Source organism: Lucilia cuprina, chromosome 3 (genome assembly GCF_022045245.1).
Source record: "Lucilia cuprina isolate Lc7/37 chromosome 3, ASM2204524v1, whole genome shotgun sequence".
In the NCBI taxonomy this organism is placed as follows: Eukaryota; Metazoa; Arthropoda; class Insecta; order Diptera; family Calliphoridae; genus Lucilia; species Lucilia cuprina.
In genome coordinates, this window is record NC_060951.1 from 50,966,732 (window position 1) to 50,981,830 (window position 15,099).

The 15,099-nt window shown below is 24.4% G+C and overlaps 1 protein-coding gene across 1 annotated transcript in view; it reads left to right on the forward strand.

Annotated features, from left to right (window-relative positions):
• The first annotated feature begins 9,157 nt into the window (after positions 1-9,157).
• The window catches only part of LOC111681064, a 59,605-nt gene continuing 53,663 nt past the window's right edge, over positions 9,158-15,099 (forward strand). The window contains exons 1-2 of the mRNA XM_046946923.1: positions 9,158-9,278; positions 12,947-13,159. The gene's annotated coding sequence lies outside the window, so the exon portion shown is untranslated. The remainder of the gene's footprint in view (positions 9,279-12,946; positions 13,160-15,099) is intronic.

Here is a 15,099-nt window from a genome sequence, read left to right on the forward strand (position 1 = left end):
ATAACCCTTAATTACACTCAAAATTTGAACAATGAAAAATCACCTCATAAACAGTTCATACTTTAATATGCAATATCTCCCGATCAATTTTTCAAAACAGCGTTAGATTCTTCGTCCCAAAATTAAGTTCACGTGTCTCAGCGATCTTCTATGTCTTCAGGAAAGTTGAAATTTTACTTACAGTGTTATTCAAAACAAGAAACCATAAACCAATAATTTCATTGAAAAAACTTCTGATGACGAAAATGCTTAAACGGTAAAGAACTATTATAAAATTACTATGCTGTTGTTAAGTTCTAGAAAATACAATCCTGTTTTAAGTGATTAAATCACAGATTCTCATAGTAATATGAAGATGAAGCAAATTAAATTTTATCCGATTTTAAATTTACCAGTTTCTGTTTTTTAAATTAGAGCCTATTATAGTCTTTTAATATATAAAACGGATTTTAATAAATTTGATTAATTGAAGTTTACAGATTTCGGTTTTAGAGATAAATTTAGTCTTGATGATCAATGATTTGCCTGTTCCAATGCATGTTTGATCCGATCCTAATAAAATTAAAGTTTAACGATTACGATTTGATGCTAATTAAAAAGGTCGTTAATAGAGGAAAATGTATGTTATCAATGACTAAACTTTGTCAGATTTCCAATTTGAACAAAATGTTGTAAATTTTACTTAAAGGAATAGGTTTTGACAGTGAAGAGTTTACAGCTTTCGGTAATTTTTACAAGTAGATGTTTTTTCATATAAAAATAGTTTTTTTCTATGATTACATGCTATTTTATAAATGACAATTCAAGAAACTAAGAGACAAAGCCAAAGGTGGGCTTTGTCACTCAGTATTAGAAGTTCTCTGTATAAAATTGAGATAAGTAATTTAATTTTAATAATATAATTAAAATTATCACATTTTGCACAATTTTCTCAACTGAAGCTTATTTCTCTTTATAAAAATCGAATTTAACACAATTATATAAAATGATCAAATAAATTCCTAAGAAAATCGGCAAAAGTCTGTTATATGTATGACGATTAAAATTTTTAGATATAAAAATATTTGATCCCATAACATCACAAAATTTTTATTTGAGAACCACTTCTACTTTTTAATACACATCATCAATGTTCACTGGAAATTCAATTTAACATTTTTCGCGCAAAATTTCACAAGCATACCTTTAGGCAATAATTATTAAATTTAAATTTGTTAAGCCGTTAAATAACTAATTTGCCTTCCAACTAAAAAAATCCTTATTTATATAATTTTATTAATGTAATTAGATAATTAAATTTAATAAAGAAAATATTTAAAAGCAATTTTTATTAAAATAAATATGTAAATTATTAAATTTAAATAAAAAAAAATAACTAAAATTTTATAAAAATTTGTTAAAAGAAAAAAAAAAAAAACAATTTTAGTATAAATTTTAAAATTATAATTTTGTTTATATATTTGAAAAACAAAGCGAGCATGGTTAATAAAGCTTTAATTTGAAGAAGCTATAAATAGTTAAAACAAAAAAATTAAATAATAAATGTGTCCTCAGTTATATACATTTTTCAAAATGAGTGACCACAAAATTAAAAATATTAAGTATAAAATTAATAATTACATTAATTAACTATAATTAAAGTAAACATTTTATTAATAATAGTATAAAAAAAACAACAAAAAGTTGACATCAATATTTCCATTAAACATTAAAAAAACCAACTTAATAATATAATATTTATATGAAAATATTTTAAACAAAATTTTAATTTAAGAAAATTAAATTCAAAGAAAATTCATGAAAATCATGAGCATAAATAATGTTATATAGTATATTTTACCAATTAATTATATAAATAAAAAAATCCAATAAAAACAAACAGTAAGGTAAATTTAATATAGAAAATATTTAGTTTTAAGCTAAAGTAAAAACAAAAATAAACAAAAAAATAAATAAATAAAACAATTAACTTAAAAGAAATAATGAAAATAAGACGGAAACATCATTTTCAGGATTGTATAACATATTATTAAATTGTAGTATTTATTATTAATTATAATTATAATAATTATTTATACAGTACAGTACTATTACAACAACAAGAACAGACATTTAAGTAATTAACAACAAAATGAATAAATTTAAATAATATTTAACAAAATAATTTAAACAATTTTAAATTCAAGACAAATAAAAACATAAAACGAATTAGTTTTTAAACCCAAAAATAATAATAATAATAAAATTATATTAAATAAAATAATAAAAAAATACTTAAACTAAAATTTAGTAAAACAAGTTGGACTTAGAATTAAACTCAAAAAGAACGAAAACATATATATATATATATATATATATATATATAATATATATATATATATATATATATATATATATATTATATATATATATATATATATATATATAATATATATATATATATATATAATATATATATATATATGTTGTTTAAAAGACATCATTTTTAAATATAAAAGACCAACTTATTTTTCTAAGCTTTAGTTGAATAATAAAAAGAAAACTATATAAAATCATAAATTCAAATAAAATTAATTAAATTACAAATGAAAAAATTATTCAAAATTTTGTAAATATTATTTAAAATGAAAAACAATGCACACATACAACAACACTTATACAATTAGTTGATTTACTATTAACAAAAAACCAAAAGAAAATAATAAAAAACAACAACAATTATTATTAAACTTATAAACAAAATATACAAACTATTATTAACAAACAAAAGAAAAAAATGGAAAAAATACAAGAAGAAAAAAACAACAACATCAAGAACAAAAAGTAAACACAAGAAAAATGGTTCATAAGGTAACGATAAAACAAGTAAAAGAAAATTAAATAAAAAAAAACACAAAAAAATTATATTATTAAATTACATTATAAATTATTATAATTATAAATAAAAATTAAAAAAAAAACCAAAATATTATTATATAATAATGCGTAACAAAATGATTAAAAACGTATTGACAACGTTGTATGATTTTGATCAAGAAAACAAAAAAATAAAAATAATAAAAAAAAACAATTTTTCGATTTGTTAAAAAATATACATAAAAAAATAAATTCATGTCTTTTTATTTACACGAGAATGTTAGAAAGAGAAAAGTAAGTAATAAAGTGAGGAGAGAAAATTAACAAAACATATGGCGCAGTATTTAAAGGAAAACAAAAGACTTAAGCAAGAAACTTTTAAAAGGCGGGAAAATGATTTTTGATGAAAAACTTAATCGATAAAAAATTATTTTTTCAAAGGGAATCTAGTTAAATAATACATATTCGTTTAAGAAGAATTTTATATATCCACTATTATATTATATGTTGTTAATTCACTTTGATCATTTTAGGAAAAGAGCCTTCAATGTGGAATAGGAACAATTATGAACCAAATACATGCCGAACTGATTTTCTGTAAGACGGTTATATAGGGAGTAGGGTTCTTGTTTTCCCTGTGAAAATACTGACTGAGGCATTTCAAATTAAACCGATCATATTTACTAGTGACTCATCTGTCCAGTGAGTCCAGTCCAGATCAGGGAAAAGGGCTCTACCAAGATGGAGTAATTCGTGATCTTGTAAGACTGGGCAGTCACACAAAAAGTGTTGTACCGAATCCTCTTCTTCTTTGTCCAAACAGCTTCTACAGTAGCTAAAACGTGGTTGGTCCATATGCTCCGACATACATATGTCAAATCATACAATGCCCAGTAATTATACCCGTGAGAAGACTAATTAAGTTCTTACTAGAGATAATCCTAATGCCATTTGTTCTACGAGTGGTAAAACATAATCTTGTCGAATTTCACATTTTTATGGCAGAAATGGCAGGTGAAATCGTCCCTCGATTAACCCTCGATTCTGACTCTATTTGTTTCCGTCAGACGGATAGAAGCACTTTGCTCAAGTCATGCTGGAAATCTCCAGACCTTGATCGAAAACATACCGAATTGCTGGGATTGTACCTGTAGTTTAGGCCACGCATTGATTCCAAAATTTTCAGTAAGAAATGAAAGTTATTATAGAATTGTTTTTGTTCTATTTCATTTATAATTGAATTGATTTTGCTCTTTTTTGCAAAATTTTTATAACTTTCGAGAAAACCTGGCTGAAAATTTGGGTACTTTGTTTTAACTTGTAATATATGTATTTCTGACTTCATTTTAAAATTAAAAATTATAAAAATATTTTTAATTTATGTAAAGAAAAAATAATAAACACTTCAAATATATTTAAAACCAAAAACTGATGTCATCTCTAAAAATATTCCCAAGCAATACAATGAAAAAATTAAAATAAAAAACAGAATATTAATAATAAATCAAACATACATATGTATAACCTGAGAAAAAAATCAAATATTTTTTTTAAACAAAAACTTCTAAAATCTACCTTTAAATGCAATTTAATTCCCCTTACGGCTTAGTCATCATTACTTAATGCATTTCCGAACTCAACACAACTTTCAAACAAAAAGAAAATTAACCACAATTCTAACGCCTCATTAATTAGGGACTTTTAACAAGAAATCTACATAAGGCATCATGACCTTAATTTAAATATGTTGTTTTAGATTTTTAAACTTCATTTATAGTTGATGTTAATTTGAAACAAGTGTTTTGACTCACAGCATGACCTTAAGTACTTGTTATTTTAATAATATAATTTGAACAAAGTGCATTAAAAACGAAATTAGAAGAGAAAGCTACTTAATGAAAATTTAACTGAAACCTATTAATCATTTATGTGAAAAGTAATTGCTTTAAGTTTTTCCTTTACTATATACTTTGATTTCAGTCAGAACTCATAAACCACTTTAATATTTCAATATTTTATTCTATTGAACTTTTGTTTGGAAAATATTTAAGAATATAAAAAAATTTAAACTAACAAAAAAATATCATTATAACAAATATTTTACCTGCTGTGCGCTATAGACATTGTTGTGTCTGTGCATGTTTGTTCTTTGTATTTTGTTACCATTTATGTTAAAGTGACTTGTTTTTTTTTTTTTCTCAAATTGTGTATAAAATTTTTAGCCCCATATTTCATTACAATTACTTCTACATAATAAATTTTGTGCGTTATATAGCAAAAAAAACATCACTTAAAATTTTTCAATTTACGAAATTCAATCAGAATTTGTTATAAGTATTTCGGTGTTGATATTTTGTTGTTTGCTGTTTAAGTTTTGCCAGCCGGTTTTGTTACTTTGTATCTTTTTGTCAAAAGATAAAAGATATATGAGAATTGAAAAGATTTTGAAACATTTTGCCAAAAACTGAATTGTTTAACCACTACGCATTTAATGAACTTTTATGGCTGGACAGCAATTAATATTTATGATTTTTTTGCCTGTGTTCACCAATCATATTCATGGTTAACTTTTTTGAATACTCTACAGGCTGCAGCTTTATAAAGTCTATAATTTGTTATTTAATAAGTATTTCGGTAGAATATACAGTTTTGAATTAAATTTAGGATGCTTCCGTAAATTAGTTGGTGTTGTTATAGTTGGTTTTAACCGATGGTCAAGTGTCGTGGTTTAGTTAAGTGTAAAACAGGCTTTTGGGTAAAAAGTAGATTTCATTTTATTGTTTATTTTAATCGTTTAGTGAAACATCGAGTTTTTGATATAACATACATATATCACTATGTAGTGAAAGCCAAATACCCTTGATGCTAAGGTAATCATTATATTCAGTGGGAGCAAATCTATACTATCTGATAGAAAATAACTAGTAAGGACTTTTTAAGGCTTCACTGGTCGGGTCAGAATATGGTACTATAACTGTAATAGACACATCATTCCATGGATGCTTCCAAAAGCAATAGCTGCTCAAGCAATATCTAGAAGGGAAATTTATCCAAAAGCGGGGAAATTGGGTACTATATGTATGAAACATGAGAGTTCTTGAGTGACGAAGAGTTGGTTTTAAATGTAACTAATACAAGAGGAGTATGGAGTGAGTCAGATGTTGTTCTCTATTAGTGTTTTAAATAAATGAGAATGATGGATGAATGGTAACAAATCTTCAGATTATTTGATGCATTCGTGTTTCGGTCTACCTAGTGCGTCTATAGATGCTGTTGCCAACTCAGCAGAGGTCACCCCATCTGCGTAGTCGTAAACGATAGTGATGTGTTTGCACCTAGGAAGTTAAGCAGGGGGACATCATTGGTCAGAGATATCTCGAGTACTTGAGCAAAGTAAATCGACAGAAGAATAAGGGTTTGTGTATGTAAAGACCGTCGATTCGTTTGTCAAATATCGATTGAGCTATGATTAAGTGGGACCAAAAACTGTCCTATGTTAATATACTAATATCTAGATTAAATTTATGTTAAAAAGTCTTTCACGAAACTTTAAATTCAAAAAAAAAAATCCGTTTTTTAGTCCGAAATGTAAATCTCTTGCAAATATGTAATTTTTTAGGTAAAATATTCAAAAATTTAACCGCCAATCGATTAATTTAATAATTTTTGTCGATTATAGTACATATTTAAAAATATTTTGCAATAAGTTGATGTATTAATAAATAAAATTAAATTTTTTTAAATGTCCATACAATATTCTATTTATAAACAATTTCTAAAATAAATGTTTGTTTCTGAATAAGGCTTTTATTAACCATTTATAATTGATTCCTTTCCTGTAAACAATTTTTTTTTAATTTCAACAAATTCTCGCCTTATAAGTCAGACTGCAAAAACTATAATTTCTGTAAGTGTATAATTAATATTAAATTACAATTTAAATTATCAGAGCTTAGAATAAAAATCATATACACACATTTTTAAGACTAACACTTATGTATAAATATAAAAAAAAAACTGCAAAAAAATAAAGAAAAAAAAATACTTCAACAAACAATGAAAACATGTTAGAAGCAGTAAGTATGTATGAAGTCTAAAAGCAATTCATTTGAAGTATTTTTATAAAGAACTGGTTTGTTGCTTAAGTCTTTTGTTTTCTAAACACAAAATTCATTTGATCTGTTTTTTGTGTTGTTTTATATAAAAACTGTTAAAAATTATTAAATCATGTATAACATTGAAGTGTAATTAAATGATATAAAATCAAATTTTATATAAAAACGTGCCAATTGAATAAGAAAAATAATAACGGAAAAAATTCCTATAATTTTCATTTCTATAAGGTGACATAAAATGTTTATGACTTATGGATGAATGTTAGTTTTAATGATTGAAATAAAATGACATCAGGTTGTTGTTTTAAGATGAATTTCTGCTGAATATAAATGCATATTAATTGGCAGTTAAGTGAGAAAATACAAAAAAATAAATTACTGCTAAATAATTATTAGTGGTTTTGTTTGCAAGGAACATACTAAGGCAGTTTTAAGAATTAATTAAGTTTTTGTTAAAAAAAATTAAAGATTTAATAAATTCTTTTTAATATGATTTTGAAAAATAAACCTTTTTAATTCATATCAGTTTATATATTAATTGTTTATCACAATTGTTTCATAGACCTCTGAGTTATTTGTTACAAAAAACTCTGCAATTTGTTTATAATAAAAAAAGCTTTTATTTAAATGTGCAAAAATTATAATCAAATTATACAATTTACTGTTAAGGTGTAAAGTTACTTAATACATATTTGTATCTTTTTTTCTATTGACAGCTGCTTTTCAAATACTTTAAATATTAAAAATAACGGTTTTAAACAAAACAATAGCAACGTCTTGATATAGTGTGTGGATTTAACTCACTTTAAGCCGACCATTATTATATTTATACGAACAACATATTGATCATATTGATTATATTAACAGCTGGATTAATGACTAATTAAATGCTGTTGAAATTAACTTTTCTGAAGATTGTTCATGAATAGAGACAAAAATTAATAAAATTGTTTTTCTTAAAATTTGTTCCTATCTCCACAATAGATTTTTCTTGTTTTAAAGCAAAAGACCTTTTTTAGTACAGAATACGAAGCATATATTTAATCTATGCCTTGAAAGAGACAAGGCTTATTTTGTGCCATTTTCTTCTTTTTACCGAAAATTTTGAATATTGTGGCAACAAATTAAGTCATTAAAGGACACCGATTAGTCGCCGAAGCTTATAGTCAATATATTTAAACGGTCAAAAGTAATTTGTGTGGTTGTTATTTCTATTAAAAATGTATGAAGACATGGTGTAAGATATTGCTAAGATATTTCCAAATTCCAAAAGATTCCATCTAATGAGACTTATTGATTTAAAGAGAAGAGTGGGAGAAAAACTCATAGAATATGTGGGAATGACCTTGTTCGTTTACTACTACTACTTGTCGATCGATACAGAAATTTGGGAACAGGTCAAGACTAAAAATGGTCAATAATTAGAATAAATGTAATTTTTTGATTTCTTCAATCAATCGCTAAGTGTATAGTTAACTGACAATTTTTTGAATTTCGCCATATTTAAAGGGTTAAGCTATTACTAATCTTTAAAAAGAGTAACTAAAGAAAAACAAAACTAAAATATAAAATAAAAACAAAATACCAAAACAAATAAATTCTAACAGCACCCAAAAATCAGCGAAGCCGAAAATACACAATAGTTTTTTTTACTAAACATTAACAAAAACTATACAAACATTACAAGACAACAATAATATTAGATTTGGCTAAAAATACAAAAAAAATATAACTAACGAATTGTGAGAGTAATAAAACAAAAATTTTACACTCACCCAAACACCGACAAAAAATTGTCTAACTAACTAAGTATGAAGCAATTTACCTTGAAATAACCATAAAGTGAATAGAAACTCACCATGAATTAAAAATACTTTAATAATAAAAGCGTTAGTTAAAACACAACTAACAAACGTTAGAGTTCAAACTGTGGTGAGTTTAGGCAAGACAAGACAGGTAGAAAAAGTCTCCACTATGAGTTAAGCAAAACATTTTAGAGCATATTGAATGCAAACTGACTGATTTGAGTATGGAGTACTACGTATGGATCATTATTACGTTTGGCCAGATAAACTTAAGCTTTATAACGTTTGTTAACTGTGTGGTAAGTAAAAAAGCAAATTCAATCTTAATACATACTACACAGGTAGGAGATCGAGCAACCGACAGACAGACAACTAACCAGACAAACACACATACACCAGCTCAACAGATTGCAAATGAATGGAATATGGCTAAAACAAGCAAAACTTTTTGTTGTCAGTCGTGAGGTGGTAACTGAATAGAACGGGTTAACGTTACGGAAAGGTAATACAACAAAATTAAATCAAATACGCGATTAACAGAATAAAAATTCAAAAAACTGTTTTTTGCTAAAAACAAATAATATTAGAGAGAAAAAATGAGAAAAAGAGTAACAAATTAATAAACAAGAAATAAAGTGTTTTAGTGGATGATCTAGTTATTATAAAACAAAATTATAATAAAATTAAATTGTTATAAAAGCAAAATATAAATTATTAATAAAATATTAAAAAAAGATTTTTATATAATAAAATATTTAACAAAACTAGTTTGACAAAACCAAAAAAAAAAAAAAATAAGAAAAAGATATTTCGCAAAAAGCTGATCTAATGCTCTTAAGCTTTTTATACTTTGTCTAAGTAGTGGTGTCTCTAATAGTGATCACACATTTAAAGTATTAAAAACCTATACTTACAAACACACAAATCTATGACGTTAAACAAAATTTGCATAAAATAATAAAATTAAACAAAAGTGGTTAAAAATTAAATTATATAAAGAATTACCTACAAAAAAAAAATATTAATAAAAAAATGTAATTGGCAGTAAAAAATTACAGCTTTTAATTGGAAAATAACAATAAACAAAAAATAAACAAAAATTCAATGAATTTTTTTTTGAAAAATAAAGTTATAATATAATAATAAATAATTGTATTTTAACAATCCAACCAACCCAAACTGAAATAAAAAAATACACCTTTAACTGGTTAAGTGTTTCAAAGCAATGAAGGTCATAAAACCAACGCAAAAATTTTTGTGAAATTAAAAATACAAGACAAAACTCAAACACAAATACATCATCATTATTTTAAACCCACATAATAAACAAATTTATGCGGCAAAAGAAAACCTAAGATGAACAAAAAAAAAAAAAAATACACAACAAAATTAATTAAATAATAGTTATATATAATAAGTTGTTTAAACATAAAAAGAAGGAACAAAATTATTGATTATTATGTATGAATATTTTATTTGGATTTTAAAGGAAATCATAAGCAACCTTAATTATTCGTTTTTATTTTCATATAATCAATCTCTGTAACTAATTGTATAATTAGTTTGAGAAAAATCTAACAAATACCTGTGTTAGTAATAATTATTTGTATAATTTAGAATTAACTTTAACATGGTTTAATTCAAATAGTCAGCATTAAATTATTGATTAGTATAAAATTTAAATATAATATAAAGACATTCTTTATAACAAACTGATGATGATTAACATTAGCTACGTAATGATTGCAGCAAATTTGTAGAGAGAATTATACTTGTAGGAGAGATATATTCAGCTAAGCCGAATCTTATATACCCTTTCTTCACCATATTATATTACGATGAACATATGTAGCTTAATGGACAGACGTGGGAATAATGATTACAATTTCAATTACAATTGGTAACATTATCTGTAATTAAAACCATACCAATTACAAAATTGTTTGTTCAAATTTTGTCAATTACAATTATTTGTTTTTTGTTATTGAGAAAAAACCAATTACATTTACAAAAAGTTTTGCAGATTACATTTTATTTTATTAATTATTTGTAATAATAAATATTTTTTCTAATGTAATATTAATTGAAAATACTTAAATTTTCAATAACAATTATTTGTAATTACCAAAATTCACTTAGAAGTAATTGGTTATTGCTCTTAACGCACATTCCAATTCACAATCAGTGTTGTACGGTTGTATCGCATTTTTTTTTTATTTTTTGCTTCAAAAAATGTTTTTTGAAAAATTTTAATGACATATAACGATACGACATCGACATTATAATTGTGGGGAACATTAATTATAATTACATATATTTATAATTGGTTACATCTCAATATCACATTCTGTTTGTAACACATCGAAATATTCGCCCAAGAACCATAAACCTATATATATTCTGTGTTCTTATTAGAATCTGAGACGATCTAGCCATATCCGTTTGTCTGTTGAAATCACGATATGAACCATACGGGAGAAACTAGACAGTCGAAATGTAATGTAAATAAGGTTTATTTGGTACTGAAAATAGACAAAATCGGTCCACGTTAAGAAAGGTCCCCTTTAGAAAATATAGTAAACGTTTATTATTGGCTTAGAAAAACGATTAAAGCACTGAAATTCAATAAAATAAGTTGATCCTACCCCCATATAAGGCCCTCTTCAGAAAATTACTAAAAACTTATTACTAGCTCAGAAATAAAGTCAGATCGGTAAAATTCAACATAAATAAATTTTGTATGAGCCAAAATTTCTCTAGCAACTTTTATGAGGAACATAATAACCCCTGTTTAAATTCCAATTTTTGTAAGAACCGAGGATCGGTAAATAAAAGACCCTCATTTAGAAAATGAATTTACTTCTTCAAAGTTAATATATTAAGAAGCAATTAGTTTTGGTAATATTTTTATGGTGGGTATATAAGATTCGGCTTGTTCGAATATAACACTGTTACTTGTTGATTTTTTCAATATGCAAATATTCGTTAGTCAGTACCCGGTAATACTTTACCTAAACTATGTGAAAAGCAATATTGTTTTTGTCTCAACTCAATCTTGTTTAATTTTAAAAAGAGTTTAAAGCTGATTTTGAAACTAGAGTAATTATTGCTTTTGTATCGATTGTAAGTTACTCAAATGTACAACTCTATTATCACTAATTGATTTTTTTTGTTTGCTAATTTAATGATTACATTTGTCTGGTTCAATTTAATTTGGGTTAATGGATATATACCAAAAAACATAGTTAACATTTTCAATGACACTCTGTTTACATATCGTCGGTCATCAAGCAAAATATCTTAATTTGTCTTAAGTTATTTTAATTTTTGTTTAAAATTTAATGATAAATCCAGCTAGATATGAGTTTTACAGCTCGATCTTGATTTTGCTTGAATAGAGTGTGTAAAATTTTGAGAAATCTTAGTCCAAATTAATACTAGTGAAAATATTTAAGAAAATAATAGGCGCTAAACTTTAAACCTAAATACATACCAATTTATGTTAAATTTTTCAAGTCGATTAAACACAAATTATTAAGGAAGCTAACTATTTCCCACAATAATTAATTTTATTTATTTTTGCAAAAAGAAAAAAACAAATATCATAAATAAATTTTATTCACATAAATTGAAAATAAACTACAACCAAAAAAGATAAAAAAACAAAATTCATCTCCCAAGGTAATCTAGGTTGCGTGTTTTTCCTTTTATTTTATTATTTATTTTCTTTCTTTTTTAACTTTTTTTGTTAAACTGTGTTAATTGTATGTGCAATATTTTTTTAACATAAAAAAATGAAAAAATTATAATGTTTTATTATTATTTGAACAAGTACTTGAAACTACTTATAAGTACAACAACTCAACAGCTACTACAATAACAAAAACAACAGCAACAATAACAATAACAACCATAATAATAATAAACATTGTAAAATGTAGTAGTTGTCAAACCAGACCTTAAAAGTTATAAAATAAACAACAACAAAAAACTACAAATTCATATTAAAAATATTTATAATTTTAAACATCTTCAAATGAAGAAGAAAAAAACCTTTCATTGCAACAAATAACAACAACACGTTTTAAAGCCTTTTGACCAAAAATATAAAAGTTTATAATTTTTTCATGTTTGTTTATTTTATTCCTCGTTTTTTATTTTTTGTTATAGTGTTGAATAAAGTTTAAACTAAAAGAAAGGAAAACTACGTTTTTTTTTGGGAAAGTATATAATTTTGGAGACTTTTAAAAGAGAAATAATAAAAATATAAATAAAAACGTAAACAAACAACCAGTGGGGAGTTAGTTTAAGAGACTGGCATCTGTAACAGCAAAAAAAAAAAAAACAACAACGATTTTTTTTAATGTTAATGCAAAAATTGTGGTAAGTTTTAGAGCTTAATAAACTTTTAAAGTAAATTTTAGTTAATGTTTATTTTAGAATTTTTAAGTAATTTTATTAGGTTTAAGTGTCGAGATTAGTTGTTAAAATGTATTTTTATTTATTTAACATCTTTAAACATGTTTTGAGGGCTGTTTTTATGATGTTTTTAAACACCTACATGGTTTTTCGGTTTCTTTTTTGTAAATTACTTAAGAATATTTAATTTACAAAGAAAATTAAAATATATTGTATAAAGTGTAAAGATAAATACAAAATTTTATTTTTAAATAATTAATGAATTAATTGTGACGACTTAGTAGTTATAAAATTTACTCAATAGTTAAAATTCAAAAAAAATGTTAATATTATTTAGAAATTGAAGCTGATAATAGTTCGTGTACAACAGGCCCGATAGAGGCCAATGTGTATTTCTTCAAATTTCATTTATATATGTTGAATCTCCTTTTGTCAATTAAGATATGTCCGTTCGTCTGGATGATCGTAATCGAACTAAAGATCGCAATTTTGAAATTAATTTAATGAAATTCAATGAAAAATGATTTATTATACCGGAGACAGAGATTTTTTCATCTAGCTCCCATACAACTCAACCCTAGAAGTAAAAGAAAAATTATTGAAAAAGACCTGAAGAAGTGATGATTTTAATCCAGGCTTGTCATGAATTTAATTCTAAATTCACTACTTCTGAAGTCATTCTCACGAAGTTATGGTTATGCTCTTTTTTGAAAGTAATTCGGAAGTGAAATTGTATTATTATATAATACAACTAGTTTGACTTAAATAATACTAACATTAACATAACAAAATTAATAAAACAGAAGCCCAAATATAAAATTTTTATCTCACAAAAAAGTAAGAACAAAAATATGTATTCAGCATAGAAAAAATAGAACTATTTTCGCTTTTTCGGAAGTTATTAAATATTTCTTTCACAGAAGGTAACACCAATTGCTACTTTTGAAGGAGTGATAACTTTTATTCTTTTGGAAGTACTTCACTTTTATTTGCTTGGTAATTATATTTAATATATTTGCTCACATCTCGACAAGCATGAAGAATCGGCTCTCTTACAAAACCCTCATACAAAGTTCCTTTCAAAAAATGATTTCAATGTTAATAATTCGTTTAAAAAGGCTAAAGCCACAATGAAACTCATAATAAATAAATTGTATATAACCAATAATTAATTTTATTTTCAGAAAATTAGTTTTTCAGCAACAAATGGTTTAAATATATCGGAGGTAAAAATTAAGTTATATACTATGTTATGAAAAATAAATCACATTTTGTTCTCATAACTGGTGTAGGGTATTATATGGTTAACTTATTAAAAGTTCCAGTTAAGAATATATATTATCTTATAAGATTTTTTAAAAAATTTTATATTTTTCAAAGAAATCAGAAAATAATTGTTTGTGTAAGTAGTCCACTATCTTAATATTAAACATGTGGTCTTTAAAGTGAAACCCATATTAAGATTTATCAATCTAACGTATCTTTAAACCCAAATACTCCGTTATACATTATTTAACATAATTCTTTGCCGCGTATATTACTAATCAATCAATCAAACATTTTGCAAATTCAATTCTATATTGTTTAAGATATTTATTTTTCTTTTTTTCGAAATAAACAAGAATATAAAATTTCTTGTCTTACAAAAACAGTTTGTAGGCTAAAGACTTAATAAGTTAAGAATCAATTGAAATAAGAAAAACATATAAAAACTGTCAAATCAAGTTTCTAAATGTGGTTATAACTTTAAATAACATAAAAAAGTAGACACGTTTAAATACATACATACATACATTTACACAATTACCAAAACGCCTACATGTAGTATGTATTTTTTTAAACATTATTTTTATTAAAGATATACAAGAAAATATCTACTAATGATTGAAATAATAATACTTATT